This window comes from Pseudophryne corroboree, chromosome 3 (assembly GCF_028390025.1).
Source record: "Pseudophryne corroboree isolate aPseCor3 chromosome 3, aPseCor3.hap2, whole genome shotgun sequence".
NCBI lineage: Eukaryota > Metazoa > Chordata > Amphibia > Anura > Myobatrachidae > Pseudophryne > Pseudophryne corroboree.
The window spans coordinates 330,921,132-330,929,445 of record NC_086446.1 but is presented as its reverse complement, the minus strand read 5'-3'; the positions used below and the strand labels follow the sequence as shown (position 1 = coordinate 330,929,445).

General features: G+C 32.8%; 8 non-coding genes across 8 annotated transcripts; all 8 read right to left on the bottom strand.

Annotated features, from left to right (window-relative positions):
* Positions 1-38: 38 nt before the first annotated feature.
* On the bottom strand, positions 39-110 carry TRNAP-AGG (transfer RNA proline (anticodon AGG)). Its single transcript has one exon. It is a non-coding gene; the product is annotated as a tRNA-Pro (tRNA).
* Positions 111-954: 844 nt separating this feature from the next.
* On the bottom strand, positions 955-1,026 carry TRNAP-AGG (transfer RNA proline (anticodon AGG)). The gene has a single exon. It is a non-coding gene; the product is annotated as a tRNA-Pro (tRNA).
* A 709-nt stretch (positions 1,027-1,735) lies between these two features.
* On the bottom strand, positions 1,736-1,807 carry TRNAP-AGG (transfer RNA proline (anticodon AGG)). The gene has a single exon. It is a non-coding gene; the product is annotated as a tRNA-Pro (tRNA).
* A 1,768-nt stretch (positions 1,808-3,575) lies between these two features.
* TRNAP-AGG (transfer RNA proline (anticodon AGG)) lies at positions 3,576-3,647 on the bottom strand. The gene has a single exon. It is a non-coding gene; the product is annotated as a tRNA-Pro (tRNA).
* An 843-nt stretch (positions 3,648-4,490) lies between these two features.
* TRNAP-AGG (transfer RNA proline (anticodon AGG)) lies at positions 4,491-4,562 on the bottom strand. The gene has a single exon. It is a non-coding gene; the product is annotated as a tRNA-Pro (tRNA).
* An 850-nt stretch (positions 4,563-5,412) lies between these two features.
* On the bottom strand, positions 5,413-5,484 carry TRNAP-AGG (transfer RNA proline (anticodon AGG)). Its single transcript has one exon. It is a non-coding gene; the product is annotated as a tRNA-Pro (tRNA).
* A 1,762-nt stretch (positions 5,485-7,246) lies between these two features.
* Positions 7,247-7,318, bottom strand: TRNAA-AGC (transfer RNA alanine (anticodon AGC)). The gene has a single exon. It is a non-coding gene; the product is annotated as a tRNA-Ala (tRNA).
* Positions 7,319-8,165: 847 nt separating this feature from the next.
* Positions 8,166-8,237, bottom strand: TRNAP-AGG (transfer RNA proline (anticodon AGG)). Its single transcript has one exon. It is a non-coding gene; the product is annotated as a tRNA-Pro (tRNA).
* Positions 8,238-8,314: the final 77 nt, after the last annotated feature.

Below are 8,314 nucleotides of genomic sequence, written 5' to 3'. Positions count from 1 at the left end.
ATAATGGATCCATGGTATTTAAAAGAACCTGAGAAAATAGGCTCATCCGGGATTTGAACCCGGGACTTCTCGCACCCTAAGCGAGAATCATACCCCTAGACCAACGAGCCAACTGTTCATGCTTTTTCATGTATACTAATGAAATTGGAAGTGAAACTGTTGGAATACATTAGTATTTTAAAATACTATCAGATAATAGAACTAAGCACTTTTAAAGAACCTGAGAAAACAGACTTATCCAGGATATGAACCTGGTGCCTTTTCCACTCAAAGCAAAAATCATACACCCAGACCAACAAGCCACAAGCTAAATAATATCTTATTCAGATTTTACCATTTTTAAAGTAAAACTCAAATTATTTAATAAAAAAATGCAATAAGATGGAAAAAAAGATGTTACATTTTAAAAATACCATAACAATTTAAAAATGTATTGGTAGCATAGCTAAAATGTTTCCTTAAGGTAAATTTTTGTCCAAGTATGCATATTTGGAAAGTTCAGTGCCAAGATTTAGGGGTTCCTATAGAGTTTGAACTTTTCTGATAGTTGGAACCTAAGTTTTGTCTCATACTGTGTGCAACTTAAGCATACAGACCAAGAAGAAAGAAAAAAACAAAAACCTGCAATTAATTGTTGACCTTTTTGTTTGTCAAAAAGAGCCTATTCTTTTAAGCCACTCATTGTTTCTTAGAAAAAAAGCAAGGTAAGAGAAAAACCTGTAATTTCATTTTGATAGTTTTTTATTTGTCAAAATGAGACTTCTTTGAAGCCACTCAAGGTTACTTAGACAAAATGGAATCTACAGTATACCCAATATACCACCAAATGGTTGACAGTTTACTAAATATGCATAAGTAAATATTTTTTATGGATTTTCAAAAGCAAAATTCACTTGATGCTTTTGACATCAATCAGATAATGGAACCATGGGATTTAAAAGAATCTGAGAAGATGGGCTCGTCCGGGATTTGAACCCGGGACCTCTCGCACCCTAAGCGAGAATCATACCCCTAGACCAACGAGCCAACTGTTCATGCATTTTTCATGTATACTAATGAAATTGGCAGTGAAACTGTTGGAATACATTAGTAAGTATTTTAAAATACTATCAGATAATAGAACTAAGCACTTTTAAAGAACCTGAGAAAACAGGCTAATCCAGGATATGAACCTGGTGCCTTTTCCACTCAAAGCAAAAATCATACACCCAGACCAACAAGCCACAAGCTAAATAATTTCTTATTCAGATTTTACAATTTTTAAAGCATATTTGGAAAGATCAGTGCCAAGATTTAGAGGTTCCTATAGAGTTTGAACTTTTCTGATAGTTGGAACCTAAGACTTGTCTCATACTGTGTGCAACTTAAGCATACAGACCAAGAAGAAAGAAAAAAACAAAAACCTGCAATTAATTGTTGACCATTTTGTTTGTCAAAAAGAGCCTATTCTTTTAAGCCACTCATTGTTTCTTAGAAAAAAGCAAGGTAAGAGAAAAACCTGTAATTTCATTTTGATAGTTTTTTATTTGTCAAAATGAGACTTCTTTGAAGCCACTCAAGGTTACTTAGATAAAATGGAATCTACAGTATACCCAATATACCACCAAATGGTTAACAGTTTACTAAATATGCATAAATATATATTTTTTATGGATTTTCAAAAGCAAAATTCACTTGATGCTTTTGACATCAATCAGATAATGGAACCATGGGATTTAAAAGAATCTGAGAAGATGGGCTCGTCCGGGATTTGAACCCGGGACCTCTCGCACCCTAAGCGAGAATCATACCCCTAGACCAACGAGCCAACTGTTAATGCTTTTTCATGTATACTAATAAAATTGGAAGTGAAACTGTTGGAATACATTAGTAAGTATTTTAAAATACTATCAGATAATAGAACTAAGCACTTTTAAAGAACCTGAGAAAACAGGCATATCCAGGATATGAATCTGGGGCCTTTTGCACCCAAAGCAAAAATCATACACCCAGACCAACAAGCCACAAGTTAAATTATTTCTTATTCAGATTTTACCATTTTTAAAGTAAAACTCAAATTATTTAATAAAAAAATGCAATAAGCTGGAAAAAAAGATGTTACATTTTAAAAATACCATAACAATTTAAAAATGTATTGGTAGCATAGCTAAAATGTTTCCTTAAGGTAAATTTTTGTCCAAGTATGCATATTTGGAAAGTTCAGTGCCAAGATTTAGGGGTTCCTATAGAGTTTGAACTTTTCTGATAGTTGGAACCTAAGACTTGTCTCATACTGTGTGCAACTTAAGCATACAGACCAAGAAGAAAGAAAAAAACAAAAACCTGCAATTAATTGTTGACCTTTTTGTTTGTCAAAAAGAGCCTATTCTTTTAAGCCACTCATTGTTTCTTAGAAAAAAGCAAGGTAAGAGAAAAACCTGTAATTTCATTTTGATAGTTTTTTATTTGTCAAAATGAGACTTCTTTGAAGCCACTCAAGGTTACTTAGATAAAATGGAATCTACAGTATACCCAATATACCACCAAATGGTTAACAGTTTACTAAATATGCATAAATATATATTTTTTATGGATTTTCAAAAGCAAAATTCACTTGATGCTTTTGACATCAATCAGATAATGGAACCATGGGATTTAAAAGAATCTGAGAAGATGGGCTCGTCCTGGATTTGAACCCGGGACCTCTCGCACCCTAAGCGAGAATCATACCCCTAGACCAATGAGCCAACTGTTCATGCATTTTTCATGTATACTAATGAAATTGGAAGTGAAACTGTTGGAATACATTAGTAAGTATTTTAAAATACTATCAGATAATAGAACTAAGCACTTTTAAAGAACCTGAGAAAACAGGCTAATCCAGGATATGAACCTGGTGCCTTTTCCACTCAAAGCAAAAATCATACACCCAGACCAACAAGCCACAAGCTAAATAATTTCTTATTCAGATTTTACCATTTTTAAAGTAAAACTCAAATTATTTAATAAAAAAATGCAATAAGCTGGAAAAAAAGATGTTACATTTTAAAAATACCATAACAATTTAAAAATGTATTGGTAGCATAGCTAAAATGTTTCCTTAAGGTAAATTTTTGTCCAAGTATGCATATTTGGAAAGATCAGTGCCAAGATTTAGAGGTTCCTATAGAGTTTGAACTTTTCTGATAGTTGGAACCTAAGACTTGTCTCATACTGTGTGCAACTTAAGCATACAGACCAAGAAGAAAGAAAAAAAAAAAACCTGCAATTAATTGTTGACCTTTTTGTTTGTCAAAAAGAGCCTATTCTTTTAAGCCACTCATTGTTTCTTAGAAAAAAGCAAGGTAAGAGAAAAACCTGTAATTTCATTTTGACCGTTTTTTATTTGTCAAAATGAGACTTCTTTGAAGCCACTCAAGGTTACTTAGACAAAGTGGAATCTACAGTATACCCAATATACCACCAAATGGTTGACAGTTTACTAAATATGCTTAAGTATATACTTTTTTGATGGATTGGCAAAAGCAAAATTCACTTGATGCTTTTGACATCAATCAGATAATGGAACCATGGGATTTAAAAGAATCTGAGAAGATGGGCTCGTCCGGGATTTGAACCCGGTACCTCTCGCACCCTAAGCGAGAATCATACCCCTAGACCAACGAGCCAACTGTTCATGCTTTTTCATGTATACTAATGAAATTGGAAGTGAAACTGTTGGAATACATTAGTATTTTAAAATACTATCAGATAATAGAACTAAGCACTTTTAAAGAACCTGAGAAAACAGGCTTATCTAGGATATGAACCTGGTGCCTTTTCCACTCAAAGCAAAAATCATACACCCAGACCAACAAGCCACAAGCTAAATAATTTCTTATTCAGATTTTACCATTTTTAAAGTAAAACTCAAATTATTTAATAAAAAAATGCAATAAGCTGGAAAAAAAGATGTTACATTTTAAAAATACCATAACAATTTAAAAATGTATTGGTAGCATAGCTAAAATGTTTCCTTAAGGTCAATTTTTGTCCAAGTATGCATATTTGGAAAGTTCAGTGCCAAGATTTAGGGGTTCCTATAGAGTTTGAACTTTTCTGATAGTTGGAACCTAAGACTTGTCTCATACTGTGTGCAACTTAAGCATACAGACCAAGAAGAAAGAAAAAAACAAAAACCTGCAATTAATTGTTGACCTTTTTGTTTGTCAAAAAGAGCCTATTCTTTTAAGCCACTCATTGTTTCTTAGAAAAAAGCAAGGTAAGAGAAAAACCTGTAATTTCATTTTGATAGTTTTTTATTTGTCAAAATGAGACTTCTTTGAAGCCACTCAAGGTTACTTAGACAAAATGGAATCTACAGTATACCCAATATACCACCAAATGGTTGACAGTTTACTAAATATGCATAAGTATATATTTTTTATGGATTTTCAAAAGCAAAATTCACTTGATGCTTTTGACATCAATCAGATAATGGAACCATGGGATTTAAAAGAATCTGAGAAGATGGGCTCGTCCGGGATTTGAACCCGGGACCTCTCGCACCCTAAGCGAGAATCATACCCCTAGACCAACGAGCCAACTGTTCATGCATTTTTCATGTATACTAATGAAATTGGAAGTGAAACTGTTGGAATACATTAGTAAGTATTTTAAAATACTATCAGATAATAGAACTAAGCACTTTTAAAGAACCTGAGAAAACAGGCTAATCCAGGATATGAACCTGGTGCCTTTTCCACTCAAAGCAAAAATCATACACCCAGACCAACAAGCCACAAGCTAAATAATTTCTTATTCAGATTTTACCATTTTTAAAGTAAAACTCAAATTATTTAATAAAAAAATGCAATAAGATGGAAAAAAAGATGTTACATTTTAAAAATACCATAACAATTTAAAAATGTATTGGTAGCATAGCTAAAATGTTTCCTTAAGGTAAATTTTTGTCCAAGTATGCATATTTGGAAAGTTCAGTGCCAAGATTTAGGGGTTCCTATAGAGTTTGAACTTTTCTGATAGTTGGAACCTAAGACTTGTCTCATACTGTGTGCAACTTAAGCATACAGACCAAGAAGAAAGAAAAAAACAAAAACCTGCAATTAATTGTTGACCTTTTTGTTTGTCAAAAAGAGCCTATTCTTTTAAGCCACTCATTGTTTCTTAGAAAAAAGCAAGGTAAGATAAAAACCTGTAATTTCATTTTGACAGTTTTTAATTTGTCAAAATGAGACTTCTTTGAAGCCACTCAAGGTTACTTAGACAAAGTGGAATCTACAGTATACCCAATATACCACCAAATGGTTGACAGTTTACTTAATATGCTTAAGTATATACTTTTTTGATGGATTGGCAAAAGCAAAATTCACTTGATGCTTTTGACATCAATCAGATAATGGATCCATGGTATTTAAAAGAACCTGAGAAAATGGGCTCATCCGGGATTTGAACCCGGGACCTCTCGCACCCTAAGCGAGAATCATACCCCTAGACCAACGAGCCAACTGTTCATGCTTTTTCATGTATACTAATGAAATTGGAAATGAAACTGTTGTTATACATTAGTATTTTAAAATACTATCAGATAATAGAACTAAGCACTTTTAAAGAACCTGAGAAAACAGACTTATCCAGGATATGAACCTGGTGCCTTTTCCACTCAAAGCAAAAATCATACACCCAGACCAACAAGCCACATGCTAAATAATTTCTTATTCCGATTTTACCATTTTTAAAGTAAAACTCAAATTATTTAATAAAAAAATGCAATAAGATGGAAAAAAACATGTTACATTTTAAAAATACCATAACAATTTAAAAATGTATTGGTAGCATAGCTAAAATGTTTCCTTAAGGTACATTTTTGTCCAAGTATGCATATTTGGAAAGTTCAGTGCCAAGATTTAGGGGTTCCTATAGAGTTTGAACTTTTCTGATAGTTGGAACCTAAGACTTGTCTCATACTGTGTGCAACTTAAGCATACAGACCAAGAAGAAAGAAAAAAACAAAAACCTGCAATTAATTGTTGACCTTTTTGTTTGTCAAAAAGAGCCTATTCTTTTAAGCCACTCATTGTTTCTTAGAAAAAAGCAAGGTAAGAGAAAAACCTGTAATTTCATTTTGACCGTTTTTTATTTGTCAAAATGAGACTTCTTTGAAGCCACTCAAGGTTACTTAGACAAAGTGGAATCTACAGTATACCCAATATACCACCAAATGGTTGACAGTTTACTAAATATGCTTAAGTATATACTTTTTTGATGGATTGGCAAAAGCAAAATTCACTTGATGCTTTTGACATCAATCAGATAATGGATCCATGGTATTTAAAAGAACCTGAGAAAATGGTCTCATCCGGGATTTGAACCCAGGACCTCTCGCACCCTAAGTGAGAATCATACCCCTAGACCAACGAGCAAACTGTTCATGCTTTTTCATGTATACTAATGAAATTGGAAGTGAAACTGTTGGAATACATTAGTATTTTAAAATACTATCAGATAATAGAACTAAGCACTTTTAAAGAACCTGAGAAAACAGACTTATCCAGGATATGAACCTGGTGCCTTTTCCACTCAAAGCAAAAATCATACACCCAGACCAACAAGCCACAAGCTAAATAATTTCTTATTCAGATTTTACCATTTTTAAAGTAAAACTCAAATTATTTAATAAAAAAATGCAATAAGATGGAAAAAAACATGTTACATTTTAAAAATACCATTACAATTTAAAAATGTATTGGTAGCATAGCTAAAATGTTTCCTTAAGGTACATTTTTGTCCAAGTATGCATATTTGGAAAGTTCAGTGCCAAGATTTAGGGGTTCCTATAGAGTTTGAACTTTTCTGACAGTTGGAACCTAAGACTTGTCTCATACTGTGTGCAACTTAAGCATACAGACCAAGAAGAAAGAAAAAAACAAAAACCTGCTATTAATTGTTGACCTTTTTGTTTGTCAAAAAGAGCCTATTCTTTTAAGCCACTCATTGTTTCTTAGAAAAAAGCAAGGTAAGAGAAAAACCTGTAATTTCATTTTGATAGTTTTTTATTTGTCAAAATGAGACTTCTTTGAAGCCACTCAAGGTTACTTAGACAAAATGGAATCTACAGTATACCCAATATACCACCAAATGGTTGACAGTTTACTAAATATGCTTAAGTATATACTTTTTTGATGGATTGGCAAAAGCAAAATTCACTTGATGCTTTTGACATCAATCAGATAATGGATCCATGGTATTTAAAAGAACCTGAGAAAATAGGCTCATCCGGGATTTGAACCCGGGACTTCTCGCACGCTAAGCGAGAATCATACCCCTAGACCAACGAGCCAACTGTTCATGCTTTTTCATGTATACTAATGAAATTGGAAGTGAAACTGTTGGAATACATTAGTAAGTATTTTAAAATACTATCAGATAATAGAACTAAGCACTTTTAAAGAACCTGAGAAAACAGGCTAATCCAGGATATGAACCTGGTGCCTTTTCCACTCAAAGCAAAAATCATACACCCAGACCAACAAGCCACAAGCTAAATAATTTCTTATTCAGATTTTACCATTTTTAAAGTAAAACTCAAATTATTTAATAAAAAAATGCAATAAGATGGAAAAAAAGATGTTACATTTTAAAAATACCATAACAATTTAAAAATGTATTGGTAGCATAGCTAAAATGTTTCCTTAAGGTAAATTTTTGTCCAAGTATGCATATTTGGAAAGTTCAGTGCCAAGATTTAGGGGTTCCTATAGAGTTTGAACTTTTCTGATAGTTGGAACCTAAGACTTGTCTCATACTGTGTGCAACTTAAGCATACAGACTAAGAAGAAAGAAAAAAACAAAAACCTGCAATTAATTGTTGACCTTTTTGTTTGTCAAAAAGAGCCTATTCTTTTAAGCCACTCATTGTTTCTTAGAAAAAAGCAAGGTAAGAGAAAAACCTGTAATTTCATTTTGATAGTTTTTTATTTGTCAAAATGAGACTTCTTTGAAGCCACTCAAGGTTACTTAGACAAAATGGAATCTACAGTATACCCAATATACCACCAAATGGTTGACAGTTTACTAAATATGCATAAGTATATATTTTTTATGGATTTTCAAAAGCAAAATTCACTTGATGCTTTTGACATCAATCAGATAATGGAACCATGGGATTTAAAAGAATCTGAGAAGATGGGCTCGTCCGGGATTTGAACCCGGGTCCTCTCGCACCCTAAGTGAGAATCATACCCCTAGACCAACGAGCCAACTGCTCATGCTTTTTCATGTATACTAATGAAATTGGAAATGAAACTGTTGGTATACATTAGTATTTTAAAATACT